Consider the following 13,886-nt stretch of genomic DNA (forward strand, 5'->3'; position numbering starts at 1 on the left):
GAAAGGCACCTCCCCATATATCTCCAAATGCCATTCATCACTCAAGAGCTAGAACACCCATGAAGTCATCTTGACTTCTCTCATCAACAAGATAAGGTATATTTTGGAATTGAGAGCTTATATTTTTAAAATGAATTTCACTATTACATATGTCATACTTTACAAAACCTTTTGTCACAAGTCTATAAGTCATACTGTTTCAACTGGATTATAAACATCTTAGGTTCACAGAGCATAGGATGTTCTCTTTTGTGAATTCTCCATAGTGTCTCACACAGGTCCCCTTTTGCCTTCAATCACTCTTTCTCTGGCTCCTCTCCCTCCAATAAACATGGGCCACAAAGTTCTACTTTATTCACTTTTATCCTTCTTTTGACTGTCTCTCTTGGAGATTTTTAAATCTGTTTTTAGAGATAATTTTTGTAGACCTATATCTATGACTTCCCAAATTTTCATTTCATTTCCTAACCTGTCTCTTGAGCTGCAGTCCCACGTCTCAAAGTTTTTGGTGGATGTTTTCATGAGGATGTCTTGCCTGACGTCAAACTTAATACTATGTTGAAATCTTAACTCATCATCTTCCCATCTCACCCCACCTTCACATGTCCTTATGGCATCGTCATCTTCTGTCACCTGGATAAAACTTGCAGTCATCTTTGACTACTTTCATCACACATATACAGTCATTCACTATAGTATATCTACCGTCCCCTTATGGTATCTTTTACACCCCATCCTTTTCAGGTCCATTATAACAACAACCATAATAACAACTCTAGCAGTTAACATGTAATGAATGTTTGCTATGGCTGGGCACTGGGCTAAGTGTTTTATATTTATATTTTATATTTTCATCTGCATAGCATTACGAAGTAGGTATTCTTAGTATCTTCTTTTCATAGATGAGAAAACTAAGGCTCAGAGTGGCAGAGTGAGAATCACACCAAAATGGGTTTGGACTTAGCTTCCTTACTTAACCACAGTGCTACTTACTCCTCGTCCCTAGATTTCTATAATTGCTTCCTAACTGCCGTGCCTTCTATTTCTTGCTCCTCCACCAATCGTTCCTGTAGACCGTTTCCAGAATAATCATCTCCAAACATTGCTACCATTATTTCATTTCTCATCTCAAAATCATTTGCTATCTCCCTTTTATTCACTGAATTAAATGTAGTCATAGCCCAGCATATCAGGCCCTCCACACTCTTACCACAACCTAACTTTCTAGCTCTGTCTCCTGGAAGCATATACCTCCGCGAAAGGATTCAACCACAGTGTTCTACTCAGCCATACCATGATGTCATGTCTGCTCCTATCATCTACTCACTCCTGACCCTGTTGTGAGTTCCTAGAGGGAAAAGGATGGGTGTGCATGTTCGTACCCCACAGTGCCTTCCACCTAGTCTACACGTGATGAATATATGTCAAATGTTTGACAGTAGGGACTCAGTTACCACTTGGAGATTGTTTAATTACTCCTTCACACTCTCCTCTTTCTTTCTTTACCAATAGTGTTCTCATTTTCTATTCCTTAGCATAATTACCCTACAAAAATGTAAAAATCCTCTTCTCTGCAGTACCAACATCTTAGGAAAACCATGTCATCAGCTTTTTCCTCTGTTTATCCCCAAACATACCTTCCCGTCAATCTTTCTTCATTGCTTGCAAGTTATCATTAGACTAAATTGTACTAATCTAGGAAAGGTTTCTGGAGATGACCGCTGTGTGAAGATGATAGCACAGCCTATAGCATAAAGTCCTCTGGTGGATCTTAAGGTGAAATATTTTATGTAAGCTGCAGACTTTTAGGCCATGTTCAGCACTGGCCAGGGTCCCCGAGTGACTGTATCTAAGAGATGGCAAGGGAAGTGACAACTGGGAGGCTTAGTTCCAAATGCAGATATTATAAATCTCCAGATGTTCTTACATCCAAGAGAGAAAGCATTCTCATTTTTTACTGAATCTTTTTTAGTTTAGCTTATTTGTTTGCGTTTTAGATCCTTGCTGCTTTCTGGGCATTGCCACAGATTAGGGACCACAATGGCGAGGGACAGGATGGAATGCCTTTATAGTTCAGGAAGATCATGGTGTTTTATGTTTAGGCAGAGATTTCATTTATTTATAAGGATTGTTTATAACATCTGCTCAGTGGTTCCAGTCATCCAAAGTAATATTTATCAAACTTTTTGACAGTAACCCACACAAGAAAAACATTTTACATTGGACCCAATATACACACAAACCTGTGCACATGTACACACATACACACACACGTACGTTACTGAACAAAAGTGTCATTAAACAATGTCCGCTCTTACTATACGTGATTCACATTTTTCTCTTTTTATCAATTTAATTTAAAAACAGTTGTGGTGAACTGCTAATCTGATTTCAAAGTACATTAATGAATCATTGCCAACACTTGAAAAACACTGGTTTAAAGGATGGAAACAAAAAGAGATGATAAGATGTTCTGTTTTGTGCTACTAGAAGGAAGTATACATTGCATGCGATTGACAAGCTGGCAAGGAACAGTTCTTAAGCCACAACTAAAGACCAAAGTCCATAGTAGGGATAACAAAAATAATTAACTGTGGTGTACTGGTTTTGTTAGCAGCTTTACACAATTCTTTGTTTAAAATTAAACTTGTAATTTTTGCATATGTGTGTGTGTGTGTGTGTGTTGTGCCTTTTGCTGCATAACATGCTACCCAACTATATGGTAGTCTATTTCGATGTTTACAAGGATGGAAGAGTTCCACATTCTTCTGCGAATTAGATAGAAAGCTGTGGCCCTTTTTCAAAGATTATTCATAAATAAGATATTGAGATTATTTATTTGAACATACGATCCCTTTATTACTACATGGAATAATACTAGCTACCTTTCATGAATTTGCTATGGTTTTTTTCCCCAGTGAGGGCTATACGACATTATTGAAGCATTAGGGTTATATAACGTACAGAGTATTAAGGGGAGCATCATGGGGCCAAGGGGACTGTACAGTATTTTAGAAACTGGGTATAGTCACCAGTTGCTTGGATAACTGATTGGCTCAAAGATCTCTCCCTTAAACAGATGTTAGTTCTTCCAAAGTTGCATTGTAGTGAGAATGCAGCAAAAAGACAAGATAGATTTGAGCTGTAGTTTGAGAGATTTTGTGATGCTGTAAAGATCTTTCTGAACATCAATTCATAGTTTCTTGCATTTGCATTCAGAAGTTCTTGAGGGGGAAGAAAAATAAGGAATGGGTGGCAACCAAGTAGATGGTACACAGTGCAAGCAAGCTTTTTCACTGAATACCCTTTGATATATTTTCATTAAACATTTTTTAATGTTTATTCATTTTTGAGAGACAGAGAGACAGAGCATGAACAGAGGAGGGGCAGAGAGAGAGGGAGACACAGAATCCGAAGCAGGCTCCAGGCTCTGAGCTGTCGGCACAGAGCCCGATGCGGGCTCGAACCCATGAACCATCAGATCGTGACCTGAGCTGAAGTCGGAAGTGTAACTGACTGAGCCACCCCAATGCGGGCCTCAAACCCATGAACCGTGAGTTCATGACCTGAGCAGAGATCAAGAGTTGAATGCTTAACGGACCAAAATACCAAGGAAAACAAAAATGACAACCAAAAGAGCTTTCTGACAATGAGGAGACAGTACAATGTAGGCAAAGGGAGAAATGCAAGATTTTTAGGAAGAAACTGGATGTTCCAAACCTGCCTCCACCATTTACTAGCTGTGCAATACCGGGCATACCACTTAACATGCCTGATCCTGTCTCCTCATCTGTTAAATGGGAGCATAGCTATATAGACCCTGTAGTGAAGATTATTTAAGATAACATATTTGTAGCACTCAGCACATAGAAGATTGTGGTAGACAGGATAATGGCCCTCTAAATATGTCACCACAGCCCCAGAACCTGTGAATGTGTTAGGTTACATGGTTAAAGCGATTTTTTTTTCAGGTGGAATTAAGGTTGATAATTAGATGACCTTCAAATAGGGACACTATCCTGGATTATCCAGGTGGGCCCAGTGCCCTCACGTGGGCTCTTTTTTTTTTCAATATATGAAATTTATTGTCAAATTGGTTTCCATACAACACCCAGTGCTCATCCCAAAAGGTGCCCTCCTCAATACCCATCACCCACCCTCCCCTCCCTCCCACCCCCCATCAACCCTCAGTTTGTTCTCAGTTTTTAAGTCTTATGCTTTGGCTCTCTCCCACTCTAACCTCTTCATGTGGGCTCTTAAGAGCAGCAGGAGAAGGCGGAATAGTCAGAGAGAGATGCAAAGGAAGAAGAGGTAGGAGAGATTCAAAGTGTGAGGGGCACTCAACCTGCCCTGACTGGCTTTGAAGTTGGAGGAACTGGGCAGTGGATCAAGGAATGTGGGGGGGGGCTTCAACTGACAAACAGCAAAGAAATTGGGACTTCACTCCTACAACCGCAAGGAAGTGAATTATACCAACAACCTGAATGAGCAAAAAAATGGATTCTCCCCTAGGGCCTCCAGAAGGAAATGCAGCCCTGCATTATACAAATATATTATTGTTATAATTCTGCTAAACTTGTGGTTGTTATGGCCACGATAGAGAACTAATACAAAGATGTTCAATCATCAACAGCAATTGCTATTGCTAATTTAGGGTGATCATAGAAGTCCCAGAAATTAGTGATTTACATTGTCTATTATAAGATTATTGATGACCCACTAATGGGATCCTCTTGAAAATCAATGGATGTTGGGCAACCCCAGTTCGAATCGAAGCTGTGGGTCTCAAACACACCAAAGGTCTGGGACCCAAAGGCAGTATATGCCAGTGAATTAAGTTTCTGGAGAATCAAGTGCTTAGTGGTTTTATTGGAATGTATGCAATTTATTAAAACGTATAGAATTTTTGGAATTCATAGGTGCTATATCTATCGTATTTTACAGGTGAGAATATGGAGCCGGTAGAGAACATTGTGGGCTGGGAGGAGGTAGGGCATTTCTCATTCTTCTCACCTGTAAAATAGTGATAGGGATAGTGTTTACTTAAGTCATTATGTCTAAAATGAGTAAGTTACTTGCTTCCTTTGAGCTTCGGTATTGTCCATAAAATAAAGATGATAATATACCTATTTTATGCAGTTGTCCTGTGGGTTTAAATGAGATACTGCACGTAAAATGCTCGCCACATAACGTAGCACCTTCTAAGTGTTAACTGTTGCTGTTGGGCTGACCTTTGTAAGATGTGTTGATAAGGAAAGGTATTATGTAATAATACGTCATTACTTTCTGAGGGAAAAATCAGTGTAGCTTAGGTGGAGATTTATATATAATATTTTTGTTCCTTTGGTGGACTCAGATGTAAAAAGTTTCTCTTTTGAGTTTCTCTGCTATGCCTTGACCTACATCGTTTATTTAATAAAAAAATTTTTTTAACATTTATTCATTTTTGAGAGGGAGAGAGACAGAGCATGAGCAGGGGAGGGGCAGAGAGGGAGGGAGACACAGAATCAGAAGCAGGCTCTAGGCTCTGAGCTGTCAGCACAGGGCCCCACGTGGGGCTTGAACTCACGGACCGTGAGATCATGACCTGAGGCGAAGTCGGACGCTCAACCGACTGAGCCACCCAGGCGCCCCTACATTGTTTTTTTTTTTAACCCAAACCATTTGACACCTACCCTGTGAAGTAAGGGTTACTATTCACCCATTTTACAGATTGGTATCGGGCAAAAAATCTGGCAATATTTAGTTCTGCCCCTGGAATGCTATTTCAGGCTTGATTTTTTCACAGTTGCTTCACTGAAGGATGTGTGTGTGTGTGTGTGTGTGTGTGTGTGTGTGTGCATGTGTTTGCCTAGTGCATGTATTTGCAAATATGCAGAAAGCGCCTCACTACTAACTTTCTACCTTCGTAATTTTGAGACATGCCATATAGAATAGGGCTACTTCTGACTTCAGTCTTATTCTATGGAGTGATTTTGTCAGGAAAACCTTTAATTCTTTCTGCATAATATTTGTTTGGGGGCTCCCATTGTTCTGAAATTTATTTTACTTTTGGGTGTCTGTGGAAAGCCCAGTGTGATTCACGCCAACTAGGAATAGAGGCTAGGCACCCAAGACATCACATCTAGTGACTAGCTGACTATCAAACTAAACTTATTGACCAAGTCATATTAATTATAATGATATTTTCCATGTATTGATTGTTCACAATATGCCAATGTCACATAGTGTCTCATTTAATCTCCATAACAAGTCAGGGTCAGCAGGTACTATTATTAATCCCTTTATACTGATGAGGAATCTGGGGTGGGGAGACAAAGTACCTCGTACGAGTTTACATAGCTAGTTATTTGTGGGCAGGATCAGGAATTGAACTCAGGTCTGTGTGAGTCCCCAAGTCCAAGTCCTCCTGGTAAGGAGAACAGTCCTATGGTCTGACTCCCCTTAAAGCAACTCTCTTGCCCACACTTAAGGCTTTTACACTGGATAATGGGAGAAGTGGACCTAGGGAAAGTTTATATTTCAGAGTTTTTTTAAAAAGTGATAAGTCACTTGAATTGTCCCTGCGTGCCCCGTAGATAATGGTTTATTTTCCAATGACTTTCAGATGCTTTTTGGGATAAACTCTAGTCCAGTGCCTCTCAAATCTTAACATTTGAACAAATCACTGGGGAAACTTCTTAAAAATCAGATTCCAATTCATTAGGTCCAAGGAAGAGTTTAAGATTCTGTACTTATAAATACCTCCCGGGGTACCTGGGTGGCTCAGTCAGTTAAGTGTTGGACTTCGGGCTCAGGTCATGATCTCACAGTTCATGAGTTCGAGCCCCGTGTTGGGCTCTGTGCTGACAGCTCGGAGTCTGAAGCCTGCTTCAGGTTCCGTGTCTCCCTCTCTCTCTGCCCCTCCCCTGCTCGTGCTCTGTCTGTCTCTCCCTCTCAAAAATAAATAAACATTTAAAAAAATAGCTCCCGGGGGATGGTGGTGCTACTGGTGTGGGGACCACACTTGGAGTAGCAAGGCCCTAACCTGCTCCATCCCAGCCTCTTCTTACTAACTTTGTGATAGCCTCACGACAGTGTAGAAGTTCTTCATATCATCCTTCTGGATTATAACAGACGTGTTTGCATTGGCCTATTTTACAGATCGTGGGGGGAAAAAACGCAAAAAACTGGGGTGGGATTAATTGAAACCAGGTATCAAGGCTAAAGAATGGAGGTAGGAAAAACACCCTACCCCCCCCCCCGAAAACCTTCCTTCTTCTCATACTCTACTATAAAAACCATCTGCCTTGTCTTTTCTGCTTCTTTTAATTTGTCAGGAAGTGTGTGAATGAATGTGTGTGTGTGTGTGTGTGTGTGTGTGTGTGTGTCTGTGTGTCTGTGCCTGTACATGTGTGTGTCTTGGGGGCACGTGGTGGGTGAGAAGGCAAGTCACAAGGATATGGCAATAAACATGGTAAACACAATCGTGGCACAAAAGTGGAGGGTTGTGATCTTGGTAAACTTGGTTTTAGTTTCCTCTTTGACTTCCTGGAAAGATCTTCGGAGAGCTTTGGGGAATTTATTCAGTCCTAGAAGGAAGTCTTGGGTTCTGGTTGGGGCTCTGTCGCTAGCCACCTGTGTGATTTTGACAAGTCATTATCACCCTCTGGGCCTCAATTTCTCCATAGGTGAAATGACAGCATTGGCTCCTGCTCCCATCCCTGTTCATTTCCCACTATGGGCTTTTGAAAAAGCTGGGACAATTGCATTGGCTACCAGCATTTGAGTAGTAACTCCACAATGAGTGATGGCGAACCAAACCTTGGGAATTTGCAAAGTTCCCCGGACCCAGTGAACTGTGAATTTTTTGCTTCGTCCCACCAGCTTTTATTTATTTATTGAAATCATCTGCTATCGCTCAGTGGTGCACACCGCACACATTTGTTTAGGAGACCACAGCCAGATCATTCAGGCCTCATTCTTTGCAATCAGTATGGGTCTGTTGGTCTCAGTGCTCAAAGGAGTTGAGAGAGCCATCAACAGAAGGAAAGCTCCCGTGAGTTTTGGAAAGAATGACAAATCTCAGCTACGAAGCTCTGGATTCAGTGGCTAGCCTCAGCTTAGCCCTGATCTACAACAGAAGACTGCAATTTCTCCCTAGAATGAGGCATCATTTCTGCCAGAAGGATGCAAACTTTGTGATACCCCTCCTTGAAAACCTGGAAAACGACCAGACCAGGTTGGGCTGGTTTAGACTACAGGGCACTTTGGGGAGAAAGTTCCTGCCCCTCTCATTCCGCACCAGCCAACTAGAGGCTTCTGAACAGCTTAGTGTACTTAGCTAAAAACAAGCATAAAGCAGGCAGAAATGTTTTGGTCCCTCTCTTTCAGTGATGGAGCCACGGCAAGAAACAAATTGGAATATTTGGAAGCAGGCTGGAAGGAAATAGCATGACACATTTGAAATATCCATTCGATAATTAAGCACCTGAACGGCTTGTAGATTGGGATTTAATATGCTAAGGGGTGAAATGGGATGGTAAAAGTGAAAATGTACTCCAGTGCTCCCAATTCTCTGGTTCTAAGGAATTCTATCATTGTTCACTCAGTGTTTACAAAGCAAGTCATAGGCAGTTTTACCGTGCTTCACATCGGAATCAATTTTCTGGACTAATTCCATCCTCAGCTGAGCAAAAGAAAGCAAACACCTGGATGGTTTTCTTTCCATGGGTTTCAAAACATCTTTGGGTTCTCTCCTAACCCTCTTCTCTTCTTCCCTACCGTATCTTTAATTTTTTGGCCCACCCTTCTCTAAGCACGTATGGTCCTGCGTGTCATTCGGGTAGTTAATTCTAGAAAGCATGGAATCATAGGACTGTTGCTCTTATAGTTGGCAGATATTTGGTGCAGGCTTCTATGTTGGAGCATGCACCAAAGGCAGGGAACCTGTGTCAACACAGCCAGGGACTGCATCGGTTCTGTATCCCTGCACTACCCACCTCCATGTCCTTTGAGTAACTGTGGATCAGGACCCACTGTGGCAGTCAGATATACACATCACCAAGAACAGAGCAGAGACCTGTACCTTCCTTAGGCTGCATCCCTGTAGACACTTTCAGTTCTTCCCCAAGTGTGAAGCTGCCAGTTCTTTCCTACCTGTCTGCAACCTGGTCTTTGCTATTTATGGGGAAGTATAATTTTAACCTATCTAAGAAGATATTTGCTTATGATTGCCTAAAACAAGTAACAGCATGGGCACCTTTTCAGATCCTACTTGAGTACTCATTCTGTTCTGTCTCTAGGCTCTAGGCAGGGAGCATTAGGATAAATTGCCCAATGCAATGTAAACAGTTTCACTTAATGCAGAATCTGTTTTTCTCATTTGCTGAATTGGAAGGAGGTAATTCATTGTATTCTGGTAATATAGTAATAAATAGAAAGTTTAACAGAAGAGCCTGGGTGCTTTGGAAGCACAAATTCAAACATTCCCCTCTTTGCTACAGCAGCACAGAGCCCGATTGCATGGGGTTGATCTGGGTCCTTGAAAAAACACACACACACACACACACACACACACACACACACGTGTGTGTGTGTGTGTGTGTGTGTGTGTATGATACCACTTTAGGAAAGCATCACACACACACACACACACACCGTGTGCATATATATATATATATATATATATATATATATATATATATATAGTAAAACTCCATGAAAGCAGCATCTCCAAGAGACCAAAACATAGATTTCAAGTGGCACTCAGTTTTTCCTTCAACCTTGCGAACAGAGCAAAAGCAGCTCCTCTTGACCCTGTGGATTTCCTTTATTCCAGGCTAGATATTGGCTCTGAAACCAATGTGCTACTATGTGAATGTATTTTCATGCCTTTTGAGTTAGAATAAGTAGATGTTAAAGTGTGAGTGAAAGGTACCATTTGACATCATTTATATGTCAGCTCGTTAAGAATCTGTGGGAAAGGAGACATGATATAAATCATCTGTACCAAAATACAAAAAAAAAAGTCTTAGACCAACAAAAGGCAATCATGAATGCTGATATACAAACTTGCCATATTTGTTAAATGCCATGAAGATAAATACATGGTAATAGACAAGGTCTGGGGGCCATACCAATGTAGTAATTATTTCTCGTTTGAAGTGAGGACTGACATGCACAATCTCTAAAGGGAACATTATTGATTTGTCTGTGTCTCTCATATTCATATAATAAACTCGGGTAAAGTTCAGAGATCCTGTCTTCCACACTGGTCTCTAGGCTTCAGGCTTTTCATGAGGGAGTGATAACCTTGCTAACCACTAAGCCATCAGCACATATCTGACCATGGACAGAAACACAGGTTGGCAGTGGGGAAAAAGCCCTTTTCCTAGCCACATTCTTAGAGACCATGGAGAAATACCAGGATTTGCAAATACAGCTCAGTACCCGTGTGTGTTGGGGGGGGGGATGATAAAGTCAGTATATGTGTTTGGAGGGAGGGGGGTGTTCCCTTTAAAGCAGAGATCTGACTGATGTTCCCCCCCCCCCATTTGCCTTTCCTAGTGCCTTTAAGGAAGCCAGAAAAATGAATCTGGTCATTTCTTAAGTTTGAAAGATATAAAACAGAAAGAAGGTAAAAGGACTCTCATGAGTTCACCCCAGCTCTCTGTATCTTAAAGTGGCTTTTGGCAAAAGGGCCAGGGTCCTTATTCCCATGCCCATCTCCCAGGAGGATTTTGAGGAAGCCTGGGAGCAGGCTCCCCAGGGAGCTGGATACTTCCTCAGGGATGGAGCAGATCACTGTCCAGGGGGTAGGGCAGAGCTCTGGTTTAGGAGAGCATCCGGAACGAAAACGATGTTTTGGTCATTGCCAAGAGCCACCTTGTCCTAACACCCCTGAGAGCTGTACCCCCATCGCATCTCTCTTCCTGTGTCCCAAAACAATCTGTTGCTGGCTTTGCTCTGCTCCCCACTACCCCAGCCCACAGCCAGCCAGCCAGCCAGCGCCTCCCAGCCCTCAGCATCCCAGCACCCTCACTTAACCCGCACCTCGCCACCCCTTATGGCAGTGCTCTCTTGCAGCGAAGCACAGGGCACAGGGCCGCCTGTCGACTTACCCCGGGCCGAGCGGTCTGTTCGGATCTGCGTCGTCTGGTGTCCGCGAGCCAAGGCGCGCGGTGCGGCCGCCTTACCGGACTCGGTCTCCGACCGGCGGCGGCGCGCAAACAGCAGCCGCCCGGGACAGCCCCGGGCCTGGAGGCTGCCCAGCGGTGGGCAGAGCAGCACCGGGAAAGGGGCGGGGTGCGGCGAGAGGCGCAAGTGCTGGTCCTACCTTGGTTTTTCTCCCTTCGCTCCTCAGTTATCCCCAAACTTCCCTGTGGCCGGCCGGCCCTCCTCACCTTCCGCCTCCGTCAGCGCCCCCAAACTCTTGGCGCCACCCGCCCCTGCCGTGTGCTCTCTCGCTTCTCCCCGCTGTCTGACCCCACCTGGGCCGCTCCGAGGGCACGCACGCCCTTCACGCCGCCAGCCGCACAGCAGGAGCAGGGGAAGAAACTGACACGGGGAAACGGACAAGGGGAGCCGGCACGGGAGTGTGAGCGAGAGAGAGAGAAAGAGAGAAGAGACAGGGAGAGCGAGACAGGGAGAGCGAGGCACACAGAGAGAACCGCATTTACACTCTGACATGCACAGACGCACACCCCAGCTCCGGCTGCCAGGTAGCGGCTGGCGGGAGACCCGGCCACCCCTCCAAATCTTTCTAGACTAAAGGGTTCTGTCCCCTTCCGCTGCCGCTTCTGGAAAATGCTATACAACGAAGGGGAGAGAAAAGCAGAGAGGGGTGGGGAGGGGAAAATCGAGGAGGTACGCTCCCTTTCTCCTCCCCACCCCTAGCTCCAAAAATGTCCAACCCTGAGCTCTTCCTTCTCCCTTCTATCTGCTCCCGGCTTCCCTCTGCTCCCGTTCTCTCTTTCTCCCTCCCTTAGGGTGTCTGCGAGCTGCGGAGAACCCGTCGCGGTTGAGGGGTGTGTGTGTGTGTGTGTGTGTGTGTGTGTGTGTGTGTGTATGGAGGGGGAGAAAGCGGCGGATGGCTAAAGCACCTCTCACCTCCCCCAGCCCCGGCCGGCCAAGGCCTTACACACCCCCAGCTCTCGGCAGGGGCGGGCGGGGCGGGGCGGGGGAGGCGGGGAAGGGGGAGGGAAAGAGGGAGGACGGGGCAGCCTGCAGGGGCAGCAGCTACTGCCTTCTCTGCAGCTCGGTGGCCAGGGGTGGAAGGAAGCCGCAGCCGCAGCCCCAAGTCAGCCCCCGCTGCCCCGTCCCACCGCCTCATCTCTCCCCCCTCGGTACGGAATTTTCTGTTTCGTTCGTTTGCTCTCCCCGGGCCTCCCCCTCCCCTGGGTGGTGGCAGAGACTGGGGCGGGGGGGCGAGCGCGGGCGCGGGTAGAGGCGACCGGAGCGCCTCGGGGCGGTTGGCTTGCAGAGTCTCTTTTTTGCCCCCTTGGCTTGAGTACCCCTTGCTTTGGACAGTGACCCCCCCCCCACCCCTCCCAGCGCAGGCCCGGTGCTGCTGCTGGTGGGGCTGCGTTGGCAGCCACGGGTCGTCCCGGGGGAAGGGTAGTTGAGCCAGTGAGAGCGTGTGCTAGCGGCCGTGGACAGCCGGACAGTGGGACCCTGAGTCGCCAGGGGCTGACCTGGGGTCGTCTGGGCTGGCTTCGGTCCTTGACGGGTCTAGTGTAACCCAGTGCGGGCAGCCCGGGAGCTAGCCCAATTTCCCCATTGGTGTCCCTCTCACCCTTAGGGTCGGTCCTGCCAAGACCAGCCTAGATTGAAGCGGGGTGGTGAGTGGGGACGGATAGTGCTATTGTAGGATGAGGGAGTAAGTTGCTTAGTGGTGGCAGTGGCTTCTATGTGTGTGTGTTGTGTGTGGGGGGGAGGCAGCGTCACCGGACACTTGGGCGACTCTTTGATCTTTGCGCCTTTGTGTCAGGTGAGGCAGCCCCCCCCCCCCCATCTCTGACCTTATACTCTAGCGCCTAGAACGCAGACCGTCTTGAACCTTCCCGGGACCAGCCTAAATGCTCCACCCCCACCACAAGCCTGCGACTACTACCTGCAACCTGCGGACACTCAGGTCCACTAGCTGGCAGCATGTCGTGGCCCGACCGCACAGCCCCAAAGCTCGGCTTTGTCTTTTATTTCCTTCACTACCTTTCTTCGGAAAGGAGGGTGCGAGGCTCTGCCTTTCTGAGCGCTGGGCTGGTACCTGAAACCCTTTTCCCTACCCATTCCCACAGTAATCCGGAGCTCAGAGAATGCTCCACTGTTCTTTCAGCTGTCGCCTGCACGCACGCTGTGAGCCCGAGTCGACCTCCAGAAAGAGCCAGAACCTTCTGCCCGGTCTAAATGGCCAAGTGTTGCATTGCCTTGTCATTGAAGCTGGCGTAGTTATGTCTAGTGTGAGCCCTAGCAACTCTCCTAGGCTACCCTGGGAAAGTCCCTCGGGGCACCGAGCAAGACAAGTTTTTCTGTTGTCCTCAGTCTCCTTCACCCTGATGTGGCCCAATATTCTGGAGAGTCTGAAGCTTTGTGTGGGAGCAAGGCATCAGAGAAAAGTATTGCCTGGGGGATGAAGGGTGTGTGTTTGTGTGAGCGAGGAGGGACAAGGGTGAGGCAGAACGGTTCCAGAATCGAGTGATTTTTTTTTTCATCTACATCATGGCCTAATGTACTTCCTGAAGTGTTTAAACCTTTCTGCCTTTCTCCCTTTCAAAGGGAGTTTTACTGTGGCCAACAACCTCAAATGTACATACAGCCTTCCAGACAAAAGAGGTCAATGTTGCGATTGAGCGGGTCCCTCTTTTGGCTAGAGGGGTGAGTAGGTTATGTGGCTCTGGACAAGACCT

General features: G+C 45.8%; 1 protein-coding gene across 1 annotated transcript in view; it reads right to left on the reverse strand.

The window, feature by feature from the left end:
- The window catches only part of TRPC5 (transient receptor potential cation channel subfamily C member 5), a 266,623-nt gene extending 254,519 nt beyond the window's left edge, over positions 1-12,104 (reverse strand). Inside the window, exon 1 of the mRNA XM_004000806.5 lies at positions 11,103-12,104. The gene's annotated coding sequence lies outside the window, so the exon portion shown is untranslated. The remainder of the gene's footprint in view (positions 1-11,102) is intronic.
- Positions 12,105-13,886: the final 1,782 nt, after the last annotated feature.

Source organism: Felis catus, chromosome X (genome assembly GCF_018350175.1).
Source record: "Felis catus isolate Fca126 chromosome X, F.catus_Fca126_mat1.0, whole genome shotgun sequence".
NCBI classification, from domain to species: Eukaryota; Metazoa; Chordata; class Mammalia; order Carnivora; family Felidae; genus Felis; species Felis catus.